This window comes from Apium graveolens, chromosome 3 (genome assembly GCF_009905375.1).
Source record: "Apium graveolens cultivar Ventura chromosome 3, ASM990537v1, whole genome shotgun sequence".
Lineage (NCBI taxonomy): Eukaryota > Viridiplantae > Streptophyta > Magnoliopsida > Apiales > Apiaceae > Apium > Apium graveolens.
Genome location: NC_133649.1, coordinates 255,370,483 through 255,396,154, shown reverse-complemented (window position 1 = coordinate 255,396,154; position 25,672 = coordinate 255,370,483).

Below are 25,672 nucleotides of genomic sequence, written 5' to 3'. Positions count from 1 at the left end.
GTTCTTGAACAATTGATAGGGAGTCATGCATCTTGCTTGATTAACTAGGGAAATATTCTGAGTGTAGCATGCAGTATTTACAGCTTCAGCCCAAAAATATGTTGGCAGTTTAGATTCTTCAAGCATTGTCCTTGCAGCTTCAATAAGTGATATGTTCTTCATTTCCACTACTCCATTCTGTTGTGGAGTTCTTGTTGTTGAAAACTCATGCAGAATCCCGTTTTTCTCACAGAATGCTCTCATGACTGAATTCTTGAACTCAGTTCCATTATCACTCCTGATTCTTCTAATCTTAAAATCAGGATGATTATCGACTTGCCTTATGTGATTGATGATGATTTCACTAGCCTCATCTTTAGACTTTAGGAAATATGTCCAAGAGAACTTTGAGAAATCATCTACAATTACTAGGTAAAATCTTATCCTTGAGATAGACAACACATTAACTGGTCCAAATAAATCCATGTGTAGCAGTTGTAAGGGTTCTTCAATTATTGAATCAAGTTTTCTTCTTGATTGATGCTTTAATCTGCTTCCCTTTTTGACAGGCATCACATAGTCCATCCTTAGAAAACTCCATAAGAGGAATGCCTCTAACCAGTTCTTTCTTTACTAGCTCATTCATGGTCTTGAAGTTTAAATAGAATAGCTTGTTGTGCCATAGCCAACTTTCATCCTGACTTGCTTTACTGAGAAAACAAGTAACAGATTTTGCATTAGATGAGTTGAAATCAGTTAGGTACACATTTCCTTTTCTCACACCAGTGAGAACCACTTTGTTGCTTCTTTTGTTAGTCACAACACAGGCTTCTGAGTTGAAGGTTACTAAGTTTCCTTTATCACAAAGCTGGCTGATACTCAACAAGTTGTGTTTGAGACCATCCACTAAGGCAACTTCCTCAATGATGACATTGTCCTTTGAAATCAATCCATATCCCACAGTGTAACCCTTGCTGTCATCTCCAAAAGTAATACTTGGGCCTGCACTCTCCTTGAACTCTGTGAGCAGGATAGAATTACCAGTCATGTGTCTTGAACAACCATTATCCAAGTACCAAAGATTTTTTTTGTTTCCCTGCACACATCAAAATCAAATCAAGTTGATTTTGGTACCCAAGCTTCCTTGGGTCTTGCCTTGTTAGCTTACTTTTTCTGTTTCTTAGGTTTTATCTCATTTGACTTGGGGCTATCAGATTCATCCTTGGTCATTAGAGTTGGGCCTTTGAAACCATTCATTGCAACAAAATTATCATGCATATTATAATCAACAGGGAATGGCATGCTATTAGTGAACATGTTATTCCAGTAAGGCATGCTAAATGGCATTTATAGCATACTAAATGCAGCATAATAAGGATTAGGTGTAAATGGCATATTAGCAAACTGTGCATTCACATTCTGTGTAGACATAGCATTCATAGGCATGAGAGGCATGGAATTCATGTTAGGAAAGTGAGGTGGCACATACATGGAAGTAGGCTTAGCAGATTTGCAATTAACAGACAAATGATTTACATTACCACACTTGAAACAGATTTTTCTAGGAGCATATTTATCAGGTGTGTAGTTATTGTGTTTGTTAATCCCTACTTTACCATTTATATTATTTTTTTTTAGCCTCTGTTTTCACCTCAATCTTTTCAAGTCTGTCACTTAACTGTTTGACAGTCATGTGACCAACATTAGCCTTTTTCCCTTTCTTAACTTGACTCGATTCTCCTGAAACAAAGTTCTTCGAAACAGATCCATACTTTTCATTTAACTTAACAAGTTTGGCTTACTGATAGGCTTGCTTACAGCCGACGGATGAGGATTTTCATCAGTCGATGGATAACCCTTTTTGTTATCCGACAGATGATCCTCATCATCCGTTGAGTCTACATCTGTTAGCACTCCATCCACCAAATTTGGTTCTAGTTTCTCCTTGTTCTTTTTCCAGGCTGCATCACAGAAGGACTCAATTCCTTGAACTTTAGTGATTTGAGCATGGACATCTCTAGATGTTTTCCATGCCTTAATCACCTCTTGTTCACGCTCGAGCTGCTTCTTCAAAATTTCTTCTTTCTTCAAGGACTCAGTTAATTCCTCCTTGGCAATCTTACACTCAATTCTTAATTTTTCAAAATCAATGAACTGAGACTCTAGCACATTATTTCTCTCACTCAAAAACAAATTGTTTTCTTTGATTTTAGCATTTTCTTTAGTAAGAGACTTAAGTGTAACACGTAAATGATATAACTCTGTAGACATGTCATTTATAGCATCATTACACTCAACTTTAGATAAATGTGCAAGGTTTGTAGTAATTACCTGATTACTTGAAGAACTTGTTTCTGTTTCATCAGACTTGGCCATTAGGGCTAGATTGACATAGTTGACATCTTCATCTTCATCCAGACCATCTGCTGCCCAGTCATTTTCTTGTGTAATGAAAGCCCTTTCCTTTTGTTTGAGCAGTTCAAAGTATTTTTGTTTATAATCCACATGCTCAAACTTTTTCTTGCTGGAATCTGACTTTCTACACTCACTGGCAAAGTGCCCTGCCAAGCCACATTTGAAATATTTGAATTTTAATTTATCCACCATGTTTCTATTTGGCTTGGCTGCTCCAATGTTCTTTTTAAACTTGAGCTTGGAAAATCTTCTGAAAAGAAATGCTAAATGTTCATCAATGTCTTCCATGTCATCTTGGCTCAAAGAATCTTCACTTTCGACTGCAAGCCCCTTGCTTTTGCTTTCACAGACCCTTGAAGTTGACTCAACAACTTCCATCTTCATCTCCTTCTCTTTTTCTAACTCAGCAACTAGTGCAATGGACCCTCCTTTCTTCTTTCCTCTCTCTATCCTCTCATCTTGCTCTATTTCAAGCTCATAAGTTTTCAGGATGCCATACAGTCTCTCCAAAGTAAACTCCTTATAATCTTGTGAGTTTCTCAATGAGACTATCATTGGTTTCCATTCCTTTGGAAGAGATCTAAGGAATTTCAGATTGGAGTCTTTTGTCTGATAGACCCTTCCGTGCAACTTTAGAGCATTTAGCAGTTTTTGAAACCTACTAAAAATGTCAGTGAGAGACTCACTTTCTTCAATATGAAAATGCTCATATTGCTGAATCAGTAGCTGCATCTTGTTTTCTCTAACTTACTCAGTGCCATCACAGATGATCTGTATTGTATCCCAAACATCCTTGACAGTTTTGCAGTTGATAATATTGTGAAACATATCACCATCAACTCTATTAAACAGGATATTCATGGCCTTTTTATCCTTCCTGACTTGTTCAATATCAGGATCAGACCATTCATGCCTTGGCTTGGGGACAGATGGCTCATTTCCAGTTGCAGCTCTCATTGGAACATGAGGGCCTCTTTCTATGCAGTCCACATAGGCCTCATCTTGAGAAAGCAAATGAAGATGCATCTTTACCTTCCAATGATGGTAATTATCTTTATCCAGAAAAGGAATCTTGACTCAAACATCCTTCTTGTTCATCTTGTTGTATTGTTTTGATCTTTAAACTCTTTATTCTTCAAGAGCTTGCTCTGATACCAATTGTTAGTCCCTTAACAATGTAACAAGAATTATAGAAGGGGGGTTGAATGGAATTCCTAAAACTTTTTCTTGAATAAAAATGTTCTAACTCAAATATATATATAAGTGTGAATTGATTAGCAGAATGCGAAATAGTTACTTGAAATGAATCAAAACACAAGTAATTAAAAACAAGAGTCTTTAAAAACTTTATGGTGGATTTGAATGATTCCACCAGAGATATATAATATATATCGAGAGAACTCTGTGTGCAAAAAAGCTCACAGCTGCTTACAAAATGATAACAACTAAGAATGAGAGAAATGCTAAGAATGCAGCTTACAAATGTTTCTCTCTTTCTATCCGAGTTTCTTAGTTCCTTAGTTACTATTCTATTTGCTGCTTCTTGGTTTATATATCACCAAGATTACAAAGCAATAAGACAAGATAATATAATAAAAACTATCAAGTCTAATACAATGCTACTTCATTACTCTATTCCAGCATCTTTGAATATCTTTATAATAGCATGGAAATGGCAATGCTTCTTTGTTCTCGAAAACCCAGTTGAACAGGCTACCACATTCTATTTGCATACACTCGATGCATGTCACTGTCTTGTCACTGTCAACATATATTTGAATTCTTTATCCGTTGGGTTTATGATCATCCGTCGAGTTAATGATCATCCGTCGGGTTGTTGATCATCCGTCGAATTCATTGTTGTTTATCCGTCGGGTAGCAATCAGGCACTTGACTTCATTTCATTTATGTAGAATTACAAGACATCATCTATGTAAAATTAATCAACCTATTCTGCATATCTAGTTACAGTCAACATGACTTAGGTACTACTACATATTCTAAACAATGTGTATGCAGAAATGTGCTACAGACTTATTATTACATAAGCTACTCACTCGATGAATAATAAGTCATCATCCGTCGGGAACAAAATGAGTTATCCATCGGGACCAAAATGAGTTATCCGTCAGGACTATAATCCTTATCCGACGAGTGCTACATTTTTACTAAGTAAAATCTACCAAGGTTTTTTGTTCATGAAATCATCAAGTACACAACATATACACAACAACCTTAGAGAGATCCTTAATGGGGAAATCAGTTATTGATGACAAGGAAGGAGCAGAGAAACTGCAGGTTTTGAATGCACCTTCGTGGATAAGGAAGTTGGATATGCCATTCGATTCTCTTGGGTTAACAGAGCTGAAAATTTCTCAGGAGCGTTTTGAACCATTTATTCAAGAAGCTCCCACACTTGAGCTCAACCGAAAGCCAGATCACTTGAGTTATTCATTCTTAGGTGCACCTCATGATAAAGGGTTGGGATATATTTTTGATGATGAAGAGAGTGCCTACAGAGGGTTCTTCTCATGCGCCACAGACGGTTGATAGGTTTGGTCTTGGTGATGAGCAGTACAGGCGAGTGACTAGGCGTATGGAGGCCATGCACGATATTCACCATCGTTTTGCTGAAGATTTGACATACGCTTTCAGTACTGTTGTCCGAGACACTGGTGGCGAGGTTGATTGGCCACCTGATCCTCCACTCGACGAGGGTGACTCTCCCGCTAACTAGGTATGCCTAAAATCCTTATTATTACCTTCAATGAGGTCATTGAAAATTTTAAGTTTGGGGGTGATAATGTAAGGATTAGTAGTGTTTGTGTCCATATAGATTCATATTGCATGTTTAGTTGTAGTTCATTCGTATTTTTGCATTATTGTTCATTTAGGACATATTTGTTTATTTTTGTGTAATCTCATATAGTTGCATTTGCATGCATATTTAGCATGATCCCTTAAGATGAACTACGATATTTGATAAGTTGATGTTGATTTGAGTGTAGTGACGACGAATAGAGGGATGTTTAAGTCCCTAATGAATTGATATATATGCCAGAAACAAATATTTTCACAAAGTCTTATAGGGTTGCTTTTGATCTAGATCATGATCATACTTGTTTGTTGTTGAGATTTAATCACTTGTTTATTTTTAGAATTTGTGATATTCTCGTAATAAAGTAAAAACACTGATTTTTTTATCTGGAGAAAAACTTGGATTTCATTGCTAGTTGTTGTATGGCTGGGCGTCAAATGGCTAGTAGCCGGCTAATATTTTTATGAGTAGTCTAGGGTTGAATGAGATGGAGCGAAACACACTCATTCAGAAATTATTAAAAAAAATGAGAAAAAAAGAAAAAAGAGAAAAAAAGTATGTGTTTATGCATAATTGATCAAGAGTGAGCTCTTTAATACTGGAGTTATTAAGTTCTAGGGGACTTTATGCCTAGTGACCTAAGGTTTTTATAGTCTGGGATCCGCTAACCTAACGCTCGCTACATGGGTATTATTGCATAAGTCTTTTGGGACCTTATTCATTGCACGGTCAAATAAGTATCTTTGTTATGTGTTCAATAATAGTGTGAATCCTTGTATAAATCTAGTAGAAAGGAGGTGTTGTGAGTCATAATGCGTTTATTGTCTATTCTGTTTATAAACTTTTGATTGTTTCGATGATAGATAAGTTATGGTTATTGATCTAGTATCGAGAGATATCTGTTAAGCATTCCACACACGCACGTTTATGTTTGTGAGTTGATTTGTAGGATTTATTCGAACTCTATTTTAAGTCATTGCATTCTTAGAGGCATTGGCTTATTCATTTGGTTATGGTTATTCTGAGGGGATCGATTGCATTATCATTTAATTGCATTCACGTAGTTGTATTCATGCATTATATTTGTTTTGTAGTTTTGAGTCTGTTTATGCTTGAGGACAAGCATGGATTCCAGTTTGGGGGTGTGATAAGTGGATTTTATATCCACTTGGAACGCTTTATTACAATCTTAAATTGGTGTTTTGGAGTCAAGTTGTTGGTATTTTGATGTGTTTTTGTGTTATTGCATTTCAGGAATCAGTTAAATGAAGAAAGGAGATTTTATAGGTAATATGATGAAAAGTGATAAGATTTGCAAGCCTAGGTCATTTTCATGTTGTAGAGAATCTCGTTAGCTTCGCGTGGGCAGTTGAATCGCCGAATTCTGACGAGTAGAACTCAAGTTATGGCCAAAACAAGATTCATCATAATTTTCCAGACAGGCTGGAGGCGCCCGCCTGCTGGTGGAGGCGCCCGCGTGCTGATGCTCGGCTGACTTCGCTGATTTCGCTGAAAAATCCCTTTTTGAGTGGAATTTGAGGATTTTAAGGGTCCAGGTCCAATATGGGCTTATATATACTTAAAAACAAGGTTTTCATCATCCAGGAAGATTGGGATACCAAGGAGAAGACCTAGAAGCACAAAACAACTCCGAAAAAGAAGATCTTGTTTTTTACTTGTGATTCTTTTAAAATAGTTGTAACTTTGGATGCTCGTTTTCATTCTTATTGAACCTAGATCTCGTTTATTCGTACTTCGATTATTATTCAGTTTATTAAGACCTTGTTTTATACCATTCTTTCATTGGAACCCATGATGACGATGAGTTCAATTATACGCTAATCGTTATCATGGGATTCTAGCGGATTTACTTATGGATTTCAATAATTAATTTGTTTTGATATCTTGGTGTGTGGTGATTGATTGATATCATAGTATTGGTTGTGCTTATTCGTCTTATGTGCGTAGCTAACGTATAAGATTGCGTGTTAATCTCTATTGAAGTGACAGTAAATATAGAGGTTTAGAACTTGCCACGCTAGCATAGGTTTATGTATTTGTTATGCATGATTCGTAGGTAATTTTAACCATCTTACTTGCCCTATGTAATCACGATAGACAACTTGTGCATTAAACCGTTATGTTTTCAATTCTTATAGACATATAAGGACTAAGCATAATTGGTGTCTATTCAACTTCTATCTCTTTTTTGGATGCTTGGTAGTATGGTATTCGTACATAGAAAGTTGGCGTTTACTAGTTTCGTGTTATCTAATTAGTGTCATCACCATTACATGCTAAGATTAAGAACAATAAGGCTATTGAATGAAGTATTTAATGAAGTTAGAATCCCATGTTTGTCATATATAGTAATTCAACCTCAATTCTCTTAGTTAATGTTATTTAGTATAATTTCTTAGTTTAATCAAAACCCAATTTGTTATTTGTCTTAGCATTGATCGATAACCATATATTGTTGCATAGGTGCATAAATTGAACTTAACCTAAACCAGTCTCGGTGGGAACGAATCTGATTTATTTCTCATACTACTTGCGAACGCGTATACTGGCGTGAACATTAGCGCGTGTTTTCGCCCTAACATCCACAAGATCCATCAGTACAAAATACTGATGCGGGCCTATATCATTCTCCTGACAAGTCAAATCCTGATGCTACAACAAATCCCGATGTTATTCAACTTTCCACTGCAGTAGCTACTACTGATGATTCCTTGCTACTGACTAGCTTGTTAAAGCATCCGGATGTGTTGTTTGTTCCTCCACTATCATCACTTCCACTTGAGGACTCACCTTCAGGTATTTCTTATTTTCTTACATTGCTTCTCATGTTTGTATGATTATAAATAGTCTCATTTGAGGTTACCTCTATTTATATGACAAGCATACTACTCCTCTCAGCCATCTCTTATTTCTTTGACAAATATGTGACTGTGCTTTTCTGTGAGACTGTGTGAAAATACTATGAGAGAAAATTAAATTTCTGAGTGGCAGTCTCCTGTACTGGAAAAAGAAGAGGTAACTATGAGAAAAAAAAATTATAAGTGTTTTCCCTTACTTATAAAACTTTCTTATGTGAGAACCATATTACTCTCAAAAGTAATATATTGTGTGAGAAGTGATGAGATCATTTGGAAAGAAAAGAGAAATTTAGGTGTTACCTTGTTTATGTTTCAGGATCTCATCCGGAACAGACACTTATTGCTAAGGATTCTTCTAAAGAAAAAGCAATTTTGCCTGGTTTTGCAAATTCTTCTGAGGGTCTGTCTAGTTCTGATTTTGATGATGACAGTGATAATGATGATTCTGACACAGCTCCGCTTAAGAATGCTATTGATGCATCTAATATTGATGCTTTCACGATCAATACACCTACTTCAGCTGAACTCACTAGTGTGAAAACTGCCATTAAAGGTGTAGTTCAATCTCAACAAAGCATGGATTCTAGACTTTCTTCTTTGGAAGATTAGGTATCTTCTATGGCTGAAAAACTGGATGCCATGTGTGCTCTTCTTTCAAATACTGATGCCAAAAGGGGGAGAAGATAGTTGTTACAAAATGTACACCAGATTCTATTCAAATAAAGGATAAAGATACTGATGATGATGGTAATAAAAATCCAGTTACAAATGTTCCAATTGCTTCTACTGCTCAACAACATCAACATTCTAAAATGTCTGGTTCTTCAGGATAAGGGAAGTCTACTGGTGCGTATGAAGCTAAGCACAAGACTAGTAATGATGCTCCTAAGACTGGTGATGTTACAATCTCTAACTTAACAGATGCTTAAGGGTTATTCTTTCCTTACAGACAAAAGGAAACAGGTGAAGAGACTATTCTGTACTACAAAGATAAAAGGTTTGAGCAAAAGTGTAATATTCGGGATATTGCGTGTAATTATTTTATCAATAAAAGATTATTATGTGATTATTATGTGCATTATTGGTGAATTAATTATTGATTGGTATTGATAAATAGATGTATATATGTTATAAGATATGAGTATGTTAATTTTAATATGTCCAGAATAAAATATAGATAATTATGATATCTTTCTGGTAATTTTTTGGATCATTATATGATTTTATAATGATTTTCTGAATAATTATCGCGAATCATCCAACCTCAACCGTTTTTACATTTTTACAACCCGTAACTCTTCCGAAATCTCCTTCCTAACCTAATCTGATAATTCCGGATATTTTCCGTGCTTTAACTTTTTTGATCCGAATTACGGTTTGACCCGTGCACGTCCCGACGCACAATTTTCGATACGATAATCATTTCGATAAAGCAACAAAACCCGTATTCTCAAAAGATGGGATAATATTACATTATTTTCATATAATGTGTTTTATAAAAAGCCCGGTTTGGATAATTATCCTATAGGGTATCAAATCGGATTGTTTTTGTAGTTACTTAGCGGCTAACTAATTTATCGATCCAAAACGATCCAACACGAACCAATATTCCATAAATATATATAGCCCTTTTATTATTTTATTTTGTTCATATTAACATAATAGATCAGTAAACATATAGGATTTACAGAGAAAAACCCTAAAAACGTTGCATTCTTCATAATTAACCGAAGAACGAAGGCGTTATCGAACTCCGATTCGGGCGTCCTATATATCAAATCGAAGCTCTTGAAAAGCTCTTTCGAGATCAACCATCCAGTTTAGTACATAAATTAAGGTATTTTTCTTATTTAATTATTTTATTTAGAATTAATTATGAATTAAAATATGAATTTTTATTCTTGATGTTGTTTGTGTGATTTGATGGCAAAATCATGTAGACCTTTTCTTCCTGGTCATTTTGTTATATTATATATCAAATTTGGAGTTCAATAACATATAGAAAATGATGTTTGATTCTGGAAAATTGAAATTAGGGTTTATGTTCTTGAATTATTTCAATCAAAATTTGGGCCTTTTAATTTCATTGAATCTGGACTGAAATGAAGGGCACCAGTATGTAGATCGTTTCACGTATAGTTGATTCATGTAATTAGTTTTGTTTTTGGATGATTAAATCGACTTCACCGGAAAATTGAAGTTCGCCGGAGTCGGAAACTTCCGGTCGAATTTCCAGCCGAACCACGAGCTCTTTGTTCATTTTGATAGCATCAATGGATTCCTGGCAAGGAGAACTACTAATCTGCTCAGTTTCGCGCCGTTGTGGGTAGGGGAGGACGATGGTCGGCGGTGTCGTCGCCACCGTCGCCGCCAGGGTCGTCGGAGAAGACGACCAAACTTTTGCTTGAATTGAATATTTAGTATTTCAGTTTTAAAAACTTGCAAAAACCATAATGCTATTTTATTTATTTTCAATAACGATATTCTGTTATTTTAAAAATCAGAAAATTGTTTATTCAACTATTTTAAATTTAGAAAATTCTTTTTAATTATTTATTTACTTAAAAATAAATCTGATTTATTTTATTAATAAATTTAAATTAGTTTTTAATTATTTTAATTAATCGATCAATATAATATTAATTGATTAATTTAATTAATTATTGATTAATATTAATTGATTTAATAATTTGCTTTAATTATTTATTTTTGATTTAAAAATTCTGAAAAATAGTTTTGAGCTTTAAAATATTATTTTAAATCATTTTCAAGGCTCGATAATTAGTTTTAAATTATTTTAAAGAAAGATTCGGGTATTCGAACCCTATTATTTAATTACAAAATGATTCGGAGACCCGTTTTAATTTCGAAAAAATGTTCAAAAATTCGTATTAATTACCTGGAAAATTATTTTAACCCCGAATCTTCTTAGAATAATTATTATAATTGAATATCTTATGTGCTACGTGTTATATGTGATCCAATTGATTCATAATATGACTATACGTGCATTGTTTGACTGTTTTATTCATAACTTTCAATCCGTACATCGGATTTGGGTGAAACAAAGGGTAATTAGAAGCTTGTAACGAATAGAATAAGATGAGAATGAGTATTGACAAGTACATGTGATGTTTAATAGAGGAAGCAAGATGTAGAAAGGGAAAGCAAGTAGTCAGTGAGTGGGAACCGATTGACAATTACGAGTAGAGTGAAAACGAATTAATAAGGCAAGTGTTTCTGTTCTTTCTTGTGATGTATTGCGAGTACATTTGAACTCTCTTCATTATGTTATTCCAAATAGTTCTTGACCTATATTGCAAGGAATTTGAAGTACTTAACCCTAAACCTTGATTTTTATTGTTCTTAAGCCGCAAGCCTAATTTCTTGTGAACCATTGATTGTTGAATTCTTGAATATAAACCACACCTATACGATACTACTCCACAACTACATATCTACCACATACTGATTCTTGATACGAGATTGTTTAACATACCAACCCTTATGTCTTGTATAACAGAAGACCAAATTCTTGTAACTCTTGAACCCTTGGGTCTTCTGTTTTCTGATTCCTTCCTTGATGGAAACCCAACCTTTATGATTTCCTTTTTATACCTTCATGGAATTACATATCATCCTATGCTTCGAGATAAATGTTGTTTATGATTCAACTATTGATTTACATTGCTTATCATATTGTGATTCTGGAATTGGATTATTTTTAAATATGGACCAGATTCATGGTCGAACCAGATTCGTGGTCATAATAGGCCAATGTGTGCCTTGGATCCAGTATATGGAGCAAAGCTGGGAGTCTTGCTTGGGGTTAGTGCGTCACTGATCAGCAGCCTAACCTTGGTTTTTTTAAATGAAAATAAATATCCAATTTTAATCATTTCTTATAAAAAAACCTGATTCCTTATATCATTTTAATTGATCATTGATTAATCGCAGTTTTGTCATTGTGACTTGCTGAGCTAGTTAGCTCACTCTTGCAATATATTCTTTTCCAGTGAAAAAGGAAACTGGTGGTAGCGAGGATCCCCAGAAAAGTGTGCGAGCTAGGTATCCAGGTTGAAATGGAATAAGCTAGCAGATGATGGTTGGCATAGTTTGTGTTGGTATTTTGTAATAAAGTTTACTGCCATTGTAAGATAAATAAACTGGGAATTGGAACGATTGTAATATAAATAAGGTTGTGGCTTGTGGGCATATTTTAAACTGCGTCGATCCGTGGAAATTGGTAAGTAGGGTCATTGCATATATATCAGTATCATATTTATAAACAGGTTTAAATATGGTGTGTGTGTGTGTGTTGTGGACCCCAAACTTCTGACCCGGGTTTGGAGGGCGTTACAGGTTTGGTATCAGAGCTAAGGTTTAAAGTCAGTGCCATAAGACTAGATTGTCGGGAATGGGTAGAGGGTTAAGATTAGTATTAGAAAATAAAGAAATAGAACATCGAGAGGTTGAGTGTGACTAAATAGTAGGTTTTAGTATGATTCATGACGAGATTCGAGATTCTTATCTAGCAACTAGATTTTCGGATAGCAACGATGGTAGATTCCTTTATCTCGATATCATCTATTCACTCAGAGCCTTCAGTTGGAAGACCGTCATCTGATCCACGTCCTGCTCTTCCGCCGGTTCAGCTATAATGCCTGTTGCGATGGATGTACCAATGCGAGCTATTCCAGCTCCTAGTGTGGGACCAACTATTCGAGGACCTCCACTTGCTGATTCTAACTCTACTGGATATTCGGTTGCGGGTGCATCTTTCCAGTTTACTCCACATCCTGTTCCATACTATAAGTATGAGGCTCTTCTTTTGGAATGAGAAGCCCTCCTGACACAGTTCCAAGAGCTACATCATATTATAAGGACTATAGATGTTGACAGGAAAGTGAAGGAACTTTGGAATGAGATTCAGGTCATTCGGAGAGTACTTGAGGCCAGACTTCATGGAGCTACTTGCGAGTATGCAGCCCCAGATGCTCTTATGGGGTGGGCCAGAGAGGTATTGGAAGATTTGGATAGGCTTGGTGGACCAGATTTTCCTTGAAGCTAGACGATAAAAGATGATGTAACAGCCGATATTTTTGTAATAGTGTGTAATGTGTATCATCAGACTTTTAGTGGGTATATAAGTAAACTAGACTTGCGAAATAATGGATATACCTTTTGTACCTTTGCCTTAATAAAATGTTTCGTGCTTGTACCACCAAACTTTAATATATATCCGTACCTTTTCTTTTTTAGCATTGTCATTTACTTTACCATACATGTTTTATATTACTGCACAAGTTATAAAACTCTTATGTTAACATGTACCCTTTTTCCCTTAACTATTTACATTCTATAAAGAAGCATGAAATTTACATAGTTCAACAAGTGAAAATGTTTTCAAATAGAGATAATTATGTTTTATAAAAACCTTTTCATAAAAAGGATTTGTTTTAAAGGCTAAATAAATTGTTTGATTCTTTACAGAAAATGCCTCCCAGAAGAAATACCCGTGCTACGAACCAGAATGAAGAGACCAATAACAACAACCACACCCAAGACAATAATAACCAGAATGTGAATCCAGGTCCCATAGACCCAACAATAGCCCAGATTCTTCAGATCTTGGCCCAACAGATAGTCCACCTGACTCAATAACAGCAGAGGAAGACTAATCCTCAAGTAACCTTTAAGACCTTTCAGGCGGTGAATCCACCAGAGTTTAAAGGTTTTGTAGATCTGATTGAGGTAAGAGTCTGGTTGAAGGAAATTGAGAAGGTGGTTGCCTTAGTTAAAGTGAGAGAGGAGCAGAAGACTGAGTTTGCGAGTTACTGTTGTGGATATGTTGTGAACTTGATGATTTCATTAACAAAACACCTTGGTAGATTTTACGTAGTGATAAATGTAGCACTCGACGGATAAGGATTATAGTCCTGACGGATGACTCAATATAGTCCCGACGGATGATGATTTATTATCCATCGAGTGAGTAGCTTGTGTAACAATAAGTCTGTATCACATTTCTGCATACACGTTGTTTAGATTCTGTAATAGTACTCAAGTCATGTTGACTTTAACTAGATATGCAGAATAGGTTGATTAATTGTACATAGATGATGTCTTGTAATTCTGCATAGATGAAATGAAGTCAAGTACCAGATAGCTACTCGACGGATAAACAACAATGCCACTCGACGAATGATCAACAAGGAAACCCGACAGATGATCATGAACCCGACAGATAAAGAATTCAAACATCTATTGAAAGTGACAACACAATCACATGTGTCGAGTGTATGCAAATGGAATGTGGAAGCCTATTCAACTTGGTTTTAGAGAACAAAGAAGCATTGCCATTTCCATGCTATTATGAAGATATTCAAAGATGCTGGAATAGAGTAATGAAGCAGCATAGTATTAGAGTTGATAGGTTTTGTTTTATTATCTTGTCTTATTACTTTGTAATCTTGGTGATATATAAACCAAGAAGTAGCAAATAGAACAACAAGAACACTAAGCAAGAAGTTCTCAGAGAAACATTTGTAAGCTGTATTCTTAGCATTTCTCTACAAACTTAGTTGTTCATATTTGTAAGCAGCTGTGAGAAAATCTTGCTACATAGAGATCTCTTGATATAATATATATCTTTAGTGGATACTTTCAAATTAACCAGAAAGTTTTTAAAGACTTGTGTTTTTAATTACTTGTGTTTTGATTCATTTCAAGTTATTATTCCGCACTTTACAAATCAACTCACTCAGATATATATGTTAAGTTAGAACATTTTTTTTAAACCAAGAAAAAGTTTCAAGAATTCCATTCAACCCCCTTCTGTAATTCTTGTTGCATTGTTAGGGACTAACAGTTACTACCTAAAGAATGAAACCACCTACTGGTGGAAACTGTTAAGGTGTTGGAAGGTATAGATGATGTTACGTGGGAGAGATTCAAGGAGTTATTTTTAGAGAAGTATTTCCCTTAGTTTTTTCAGGACCAAATGGAATTGAAATTTCTGGAGTTAAAGCATGGGAGTATGTCAGTGGCAGATTACGAAAGTAAGTTTGAGAAATTATCTAGGTTTGTGCCATCCTATGTGGACACTAATAGGAAGAAGGCTAAGAGATTTCAGCAAGGACTCAAGCCATGGATTCGAGGGAAGGTGGCCATATTTGAGTTGGATACGTATGCGGGAGTTATGCAGAAGGCTATAATTGCAGAGATGGAGAATGAAATGTCTCAGAAGGAGAAGGAAGGTAAGAAGAGGAAGTTTGAGGGAAGTGAAGGACCGTCCCAAGCAGAGAAGTTTCCAAATTTTAATCAGAGGAAAGGCAAGTTCCAGCCCGGAAGGAATTTTAGCAGGCTGAATATAGGCAACGAAGGCCAATGTAACCGTCCAACCACTGGGAATCAGCCAACCAAGCAGAGGCCAGCTATACCACATTGCCAAGCCTGCGGGAAGAAATATGGTGGAATTTGCAACAAGTTGAACGTGGTCTGCTACAGATGCAACCAGAGGGGGCACTATTCAAGGGAGTGCCGTAATCAGCCAATCAGGGAGCCAGTCAACAAGGAGCAGCCTACCAAAAATCAGGCAGACAAAGTTCCAGCAATTGGGTATACCTGTTTCAAGTGCGGAAAGCCAGGGCACATAGCCAGGGATTGCAAGGCACCAGTTCCAGTCAATAATACACTACGAATCGTGGGAGCCCCTCCAACAGTGAATGAACCTCCCAGAGCCAGATTTTATGACATGTCTATGAAGGATGCTATCATGGACACTGATGTTGTGGCAGGTACGCTTACTGTAAATTCTTTAAATGCTAAAGTGCTGGTAGATTCGAGAACAACTCGATCATTTATTTCTCAAGATTTTGTTGATAAGCTTAATTGTCCAATTGAATTGCTAAGTGAAATTATGACGGAAGAATTAGCAAATCAGGAACGTGTACTTGTTAACCAAGTGTGTAAGAGCTGTGAGATTGAGATTTCTGGCAATAAGCTTGATGCTGACTTGATACCATTGAAGTTAAGAGAATTTGATGTTATCCTAGGAATGGACTGGCTATCTAAGCATGATGCTCAGATAGACTGTCATAATAAGAAAGTATTCTTCAAGACGCCAGACGAGAAAGTGGTGACGTTTAAAGGTCAGAGGCAAGCAAAGAAGTTCTTGACGATAATTGAAGCCAAGAAGTTACTGCAGCAAGGATGCGAGCACTTCATTGCGTATGTGATAGATAGAAGTAAGGAGCTAGCAAAATTGGAAGACATTCCTGTAGTAAATGAATTTTAAGACGTGTTTCCAGATGAATTACCAGGACTTCCTCCAGATAGAGAAATTGAGTTTGCGATTGACTTAGCACCTGGAACGGAACCAGTATCTAAAGCTCTGTATAGAATGACGCCAGTTAAAATGAAGGAACTAGCAAAACAACTGTAGGAGTTGTTGGAAAAAGGAATGATTCGACCTAGTGTATCCCCGTGGGGTGTACCGGTACTATTTGTTAAGAAGAAAGATGGAAGCATGAGGTTATGCATCGACTATCGAGAACTCAATAAGCTTACGATCAAGAACAAGTATCCATTACCTTGAATCGATGATTTGTTTGATAAGTTGAAAGGAGCCAAGTATTTCTCTAAGATTGATTTGAGATCCGGATATCACCAGTTAAAGATCAAACCTGAAGATATGCCAAAGACAGCTTTCAGAACAAGATATAGTCATTATGAATTCTTAGTGATGTCTTTTGGATTGACCAATGGCTCAGCTGCATTTATGGATTTGATGAACATAATTTTTAAGAAATATTTGGACAAGTTTGTAATTGTGTTTATCGATGATATTTTGATCTACTCAAAGTCAACAAAAGATTAGGCGGTGCATTTAAGGATATATTTGGAAATTTTAAGAAAGAGAGTTGTATGCCAAGTTTTCAAAGTGGGAGTTTTGGTGGCAAGAAGTTCAATTCTTAGGGCACGTCGTAAGTAATGAAGGAATCAAAGTAGACCCAGTGAAGATTGAAGCTGTTATGAATTGGGGAAGGCCAAAACACCAACAGAAGTGAGAAGTTTCTTGGGATTAGCGGGATATTACCGAAGATTTGTTCAAGATTTCTAAAGGATTGCGACGCCTTTGACGAAGCTTACTTGGAAAAATGAGAAGTTTATATGGAATGAGAAGTGTGAAGAAAGTTTCCAGGAACTGAAGAAGAGGTTAATCACGACACCTGTTTTGTCACTTCCAGATGATCAAGGGAATTTCGTAATCTATAGTGATGTTTCTCATAAGGGATTAGGTTGTGTTTTGATGCAGCATGATAAAGTCATTGCATATGCGTCTAGATAACTGAAACCTCATGAGCAGAAGTATCCTACTCATGACTTGGAACTAGCAGCGATAGTATTCGCCTTGAAGATTTGGAGAGATTATCTACATGGAGAAAAATGTGAGATCTATACGGACCATAAAAGTTTAAAGTACATATTCACGCAAAAGCAGCTTAACATGAGACAGAGAAGATGGTTGGAGCTTATCAAGGAGTATGATTGCACGATTAACTATCATCCAGGAAAAGCAAATGTAGTGGCAGATGCATTAAGCAGAAAAGAAAGACTGAATGTATTGACAATACCGGAAGAATTATACAAGGAATTTCAGAAGTTGAAATTGGAGGTCAGAATTTGCAAGCCTAATGAAGCAAAGATGTATAGTATGACGTTTCAACCAGAATTATTAGAGAAGATAAGAAAATGTCAAGAAGAAATAATGGATCAAGATATCAATCGTTTGGTTGGAGAAGAGTTATGCACTCAGATGGACGATCAAGGTATTATCAGATTTTCATCCCGAATTTGGATACCACCTGTGGCATAATTGAAGAATGAAATTCTACAGGAAGCTCACAATTCAAAGTTTTCCATCCATTCAGGAAGTACCAAGATGTACAGAGATTTAAAAGAGAATTATTGGTGGCCAGACATGAAGGGAGAAATTGCAAAATGGGTTAGCAAATGTCATACGTGTCAGAGGGTTAAGGCGGAGCACCAGAGACCAAGCGAATTTTTACAACCGCTAGAGATTCCAGAATGGAAGTGGGAGCACATTGCTATGGATTTTATAGTTGGCTTACCAAGGACGAAAGCGAACCATGATGCTATTTGGGTTATAGTGGACAGACTAAACAAATCAGCTCATTTCTTTCCTATTAATGAAATATTCTCACTGGATAAGTTGGTTCATATGTATTTGAAGGAAATTGTAGTCCGTCATGGAGTCCTTGTGTCTATTGTATCTGATCGAGATCCACGATTCAATTCAAGATTCTGGAGAAGTTTTCAAGAATGTTTGGGAACTAAGTTAAGTATGAGTATGGCTTATCATCCGTAGACAGACGACCAGAGCGAAAGAACAATCCAAACAATTGAGGATATGTTATGTGTTTGTGCCATTGATTTTAAAGGAAATTGGGACGAGCATTTACCCTTAGTAGAATTTGATTACGATAATAGTTATCATGCCAGTATTGGAATGCCTCCCAATGAATCTCTTTATGGATGCAAATGTCGATCACCAGTGTATTGGGACGAAGTTGGAGAACGTAAGATACTAAGACCCGAATTGGTGCAACAGACAAAAGAAGTTGTGGAAGTCATCCAGAAAAGGTTAATTGCAGCACAGGATCGTCAAAAGAAATATGAAGACCAATCCAGGAAGGATATGGAATTCCAAGAAGGAGATCTAGTGTTACTAAAGGTGTCACCATGGAACGGATTATCAAGATTCGGAAAGAAAGGAAAGCTAAGTCCTAGATACGTTGGACCTTTTAAAATTTTGAAACGTGTCGGCAAGGTAGCATACGAATTGGCGTTACCCCCATACATGGAGCATATTTATAATGTTTTTCATGTATCGATGCTTAAGAAGTATAATCCAGATTCTAAGCATGTAATCGAGTATGAGCCGGTAGAACTTAAGGCAGATTTATCGTATGTAGAAAATCCAATAGAGATTCTAGAAAAGAAAGAAAAGATATTGAGAAATAAAGTTGTAAATTTAGTAAGAGTATTGTGGAGAAACCCAAAGGTTGAAGAGTCAACCTGGGAATTAGAAAGTGATATACGAGAAAAGTACCCTCATTTGTTTACTTAGAAGATTCTGAGGACGGAATCCTTTTAAAGGGGGAAGGATGTAATATCTGGGATATCGCGTGTAATTATTTTATCAATAAATGATTATTATGTGCATTTTTGGTGAATTAATTATTAATTGGTATTGATAAATAGATGTACATATGTGATAAGATATGAGTATGTTAATTTTAATATGTCTAGAATAAATATAGATAATTATGATATCTTTCTGGTAATTTTTGGATTGTTATATGATTGTATAATGATTTATAGATTTAATAATTATTTTCTGAATAATTACCGGGAATCGTCCAACCTCAACCATTTTTCCGTTTTTACAACCCGAAACTCTTCTGAAAACTCCTTTCTAACCTAACTTGATAATTCCGGACATTTTCCATGTTTTGACTTTTTCGATCCGGATTACGGTTTGACCCGTGCGCGTCCCGGCGCATAATTTTCGATACGATAAAGCCAAAAAAACCCGTATTCTCAAAAGACGGGATAATATTACATTATTTTTGTATAAAGTGTTTTATAAGAAGCCCGGTTTGGATAATTATCCAATACGGGTATCAAATCATATCATTTTTGCAGTTACTTAGCGGCAAAATAACTAATTTATCGATCCAAAATGATCCAACACGAACCAATATTCCATAAATATATATATCCCTTTTATTATTTTATTTTATTCATATAAACATAATCGATCAGTAAACATATAGGATTTACAAAAAAAAGCCCTAAAAATGTTGCGTTCTTCAGTATCAAACCCAAGAACGAAGGCGTTATCGAACTCCGATTCGGGCGTGCTATAAATCAAATCGAAGCTCTCGAAAAACTCTTTTCAGATCAACCATCCATTTTAGTGTAGAAATCAAGGTATTTTTCTTATTTAATTATTTTATTTTGAATTATTTATGAATAAAAATATGAATTTTTGTTCTTTATGTTGTTTGTGTTATTTGATGGCATGATCATGTAGATCTTTTCTTCTTGGTCATTTTGGTATATTATATGTCAAATTTTGAGTTCAATAACATATAGAAAATGATGTTTGATTCTGGAAAATTGAAATTAGGGTTTATGTTCTTGAATAATTTCAATCAAAATTTTGGGATTTTAATTTCATTGAATCTAACTGAAATGGAGGGCACCAGTATGTAGATCGTTTCACGTACAGTCAATTCATGTAATTAGTTTTGTTTTTGGATGATTAAAACGACTTCACCGGAAAATTGAAGTTCGCCGGGGGCGAAAACTTCCGGTCGAATTTTCGACCGAACCACGAGCTGTTTATTCATTTTGATAGCAGCAATGGATTCTTGGCAAGGAGAACTACTGATCTGCTCAGTTTCACACCGTTCTGGGCAAGGGAGGATGATGGCCGGCGGTGTCGTCGCCACCGTCGCCGCTAGGGTCGTCGGAGAAGACGACTAAATTACTATTTGGCCTCCGAACTTTTGCTTGAATTGCATATTTAGTATTTCAGTTTTAAAAACTTGGAAAAACCAGATTGTTGTTTTATTTATTTTCAAAAATGATATTTTGTTATTTTAAAAATCAGAAAATTGATTATTTAATTATTCTAAATTCAGAAAATTCTTTTTAATTATTTATTTACTTAAAAATAAATTTGATTTATTTTATTAATTAATTTTAATTAGTTTTAAATTATTTTAATTAATCTATTAATGTAATATTAATTGATTAATTAATTTAATTAATTATTGATTAATTTTAATAGATTTAATAATTGGATTTAATTATTTTTTTTGATTTTAAAATTCCAAAAAATAGTTTCGAGCTTTAAAATATTATTTTAAATCATTTTCAAGGCTCGATAATTAGTATTAAATTATTTAAAATCAGATTCGGGTATTCAAACCCTATTATTTAATTACAAAATGATTCGGAGACCCGTTTTAATTCCGAAAAATGTTCAAAAATTCATATTAAAACCTGGAAAATCATTTTAACCCCAAATCTTCTTCGAATAATTATTGTAATTGAATATCTTAGGTGCTACGTGTTATATGTGATCTAATTGATGCATAATATAACTGTACGTGCATTGTTTGACTGTTTTATTCATAACTTTCAATCCGTACGTCGGATTTGGGTGAAACGAAGGGTAGTTAGAAGCTTGTAACGAATAAAACAAGATGGGAATGAGTATTGACAAGTATATGTGATGTTTAACAAAGGAAGCGAGATGTAGAAAGGGAAAGCAAGTAGTCAGTGAGTGGGAACAAATTGACAAGTACAAGTAGAGTGAAAGCGAATTAATAAGGGAAATATTTCTGTTCTTTCTTGTGATGTATTGCGAGTACCTTTGAACTCTCTTCATTATGTTATTCCAAATAGTTCTTGACCTATATTGCAAGTACTTTGAAGTACTTAACCCTAAACCCTGATTCTTACTGATCTTGAGCCACAAGCCTAATTTCTTGTAAACCATTGATTGTTAAATTCTTGAATACAAACCACACCTATACGATACGAGATTCTTGATACGAGATTTCTTAACATACCAAACCTTATGTCTTGTATAACAGAAGACCAATTCTTGTTACTCTTGAACCCTTGGGTCTTCTGCTTTCTGATTCTTTCCTTGATGGAAACCCAACCTTTATGATTTCCTTATTATACCTTGATGGAATTACATATCATCATATGCTTTGAGATAAATGTTGTTTATGATTTAACTATTATTTTATATTGCTTATCATATTTTAATTCTGGAATTGGATTGTTTTTAAATATGGACCATATTCGTGGTCATAATAGGCCAATATGTGCCTTGGATCCAGTATATAGAGCAAAGATGGGAGCCTTGCTCGGGGTTAGTGCATGACTGATCAGTATCCTAACCTTGTTTTTTTTAAATAGAAATGAATATCCAATTCTAATCATTGCTTATAAGAAACCTGATTCCTTATATCATTTCAATTGATCATTGATTAATCTCATTGTTGTCATTGTGACTTGCTGAGCTAGTTAGCTCACTCTTGTAAATCCGTTCTATTATTTTCCAGTGAAAAAGGAAACTGGTGGTAGCGAGGATCCCCAGACAAGTGTGCGAGCTAGGTATGTAGGTTGAAATGGAATAAGCTAGCAGATGATGGTTGGCATAGTTTGTGTTGGTAGTTTATAATAAAGTTTACTGCCGTTGTAAGATAAATAAACTGGGAATTGGAACTATTGTAATATAAATAAGGTTGTGGCTTGTGGGCATACTTTAAACTGCGTCGATCCATGGAAATTGGTAAGTAGCGTCATTGCATTTATATCATTATTATATTCATAAACAGGTTTAAATATGGTGTGTGTGTGTGTGTGTTGTGGACCCCAAACTTCTGACCCGGGTTTGGAGAGCGTTATAAAAAGAATGCTAGTAGTGCTCTTGGATTGATAATTGAAGAATTTCCTGATCTAACAACTGAAAAAATAGTTATGCAACAGAAGGAGTTAATAGCTCAAATTGAGGCTGAAGTCAAAACCTCTAAAGGAAGAGGAAAAAGAGGTGAAAGATCTACAAGAGTTAGAGGAAGAGGAGGAAGAGGAAAGACTTCTGAACCAAGTCAAATGGTTAAAATTAATTCTGTATTTCTGAATGTCTTATCTAAAAAAGGTTATATTCCTGTACAAGGACATGAATTAATAGAAGAAGTTCAGAATACTGAAGAGATGATTGTTTAAAGGAAGGCGAGATCAACCACTGACATTGCTCAAGTTGATATAGCTAATACAAATGTAACTCTTGAGTAGACACAAGTCCTGAGGATAAAATAAATCCTGATACTGAAAATCTGATAACTGATTTTGACACTGATGAAAAGGTGGTCAAAGCATTGGATCAGTTGGTTCTTACTACAGTGGTCGATTCTCATAATTCAGATGTTGATGAACAAGAAAGAATTAACAGAATGAAAGCTGATCAAGCATGTGGTGATTATATGCAGAGAATTCTAAATTCAGAGAGAAAGCAATGGCATAAAGAAAAAGGGAAGATTTATGATCTACCTAAAAGTTATGCTCCTATCAGAAAACAGGATAGAAGATGGAAAGATGTTGGTTCATTTAGTTATCCCAAAGGTTTCAAACATATTAAATATGTGTTTGCAGGACTAGAAGATTCTGGTTCAGAACAGAAAGATGTTGACAAGTCCATCAAAAAACCTTCTTGGGTGGAACATAATGAAAGGCTGAAGCTTGTCAAAACTGGAACCAGAGGATGTATTGGCCATTCTGGAATGGAAATTCTGAGCTCTGATTTACTCGACACAAATATTCTGACTGACAATCTTGGTGAAAGAGTTACTTCTTCACATCTTGAAAAAGTTAAAGCCGTGAAGATTGTATATAGGAAGATAAATATTGATGATGTTAGAGAGGAGATTCTGTACTTTTTAAGAGATGCTAAAGTAAAACATTTTACCTTGCAGCAACTGTTGATGAAGAGTGTGACAGAGTTGAAATACATTCACTATCTTCTTAGAGTTGAGAACAATGTCACAAGAAATTGGTCTTGTATGATACTTGAAAGTATCAAAAGAAGAGTCATGAACAAAGAAGATAAATATAATGGTGATTATGTTTCTATGTACACAACTTATATTGGTCAAGAAATGAAGATGCAAAAGGGAGCTGCAGTCCTAAAAGTTTTTCTGAACAATCTTCATATATCCTTCAGTCCTGATCATGAAGATGTCAGTTTGAGCTTTATACTAATTGGTGATCTGGAATTGACTAAAAGGTCGATTTCTAAACTGAGATCAGCCATCTATCAGCTTGGAAAAGATATTGAAGAGAAGAGAGAGTTGAAGAAAAAGCTTATTAAAGTCCTTCAAGACAAGGATGAAGAAAGGTTAAACAACTTTCTGGAAACAATTGTTGGTTATCTTAGGATACTAAAGTAAGCTTTATTCCTTGTACATTTTGTAACTAGTTTTGGCATCATTGAGAATGGAATTTGTGCTTCATTACATAAAACATAAATTGGGGGAAATTGTTACATGTTGATTCTCAATGATCAGAAGAAGCTCAGGATCTGACTGCGTTTAGATGTCATCAGTATTTTATGTGTCATCAGAATTTGATGCATCATCAGTATTTGCATGTCATCAGCATCTGAAGGTGGTCAGTTATGAAGATTGATTATGTTCCTTATTTTGAGGAATGGATATTTGTTACGTTCTGAGTGATAGGACTTTATATATTTAGTTAAAGATATTTATCATTTTCTGTTAGTAATTGATAATGCATATCTTATATTGATTTGTAGCAACTGTATATTATATAGACACAGTTTAGTTCATCACATAGTGATCAACTCGAGTATTGTACGACCTAGCCAGCTCTCAAGAATATCAGTATTTCTTGAGAGAGTTTGTAACAGTTTTTATCAGAAATATAAGGAACTGTTATATTTTTATACTTGTTCGAAATGTTTATACAATTGTATCCAACCCCCCTTTAACAATTGTATTATTACTGGGCAACCGAATGTATGTTATTCGTTTTCTAAAATTAATTGGAGCGGAAAATTAAACACGAAAACGAAATAAAAATATACAAGGAGATTCACGAAATAATTCTTGTTATTAAGAAATTAAACCGTCAATGGTTGCTTACAACTCCTAATATAAATGATTCGAAGCAACAATTATAAATTATAGAGAGAACCAAAAACAATAACTATCAATCTAGGGTTCTATCCATCACTCTAAGAATTTAAAGCTCTTATCAAATGACATTACATACAATCAAAGAAGCTTTAAATAATGAGTGTTACAAGTTTGTATGGCTTTAAATGGTGTGGAACAAATTGGACATGACCACTCCTTGTTAAATTAAGCTTTCAAAGAGTGCTGAGATAACTTTGTAAGAGTTTCACACTTTGTAAAAATGGAGAGATTCATATCAAATTTGCTGTTGTTGATTATATAGATTGATAGGCTGTTGGAGAGAAGGAAATACGTGGCTTAATTGTGTCCATACGTTTGAATTGTACAGCTTGCAAGAATTGTAACATGCGACCTGAATATTTGCTAACCTGCAACCATCATTTTTCCTTTTTGTGATTGTTAACCTGCGACTAGATTCACGAGCAAATAAATTGACTTAGCAAATATTCCAACCTGCGACCTCTTATAGAACTCCAACGTGCGACCTAGAAATCTAGAAGCAAGGTATGCAATTTTACTTAGTATAAGTACTAAGCTGCGACTTGAGATGAATTTTGTTTTCTTTATTTGATTTCTAACTCTTCTCTCTTAACCTGCGACTTGGTACAAGCACTTCGATTATTTTTCATTTGATAACAACTGGCGACCACAAGCATTTATTTTTCCTTTCATTTACAAACAAAAGCAGTATACAGGTGAGTTCTTTTTAGAACAAAACAAACAAACGGCAATCAGGTGGGGAGTTGTGATGC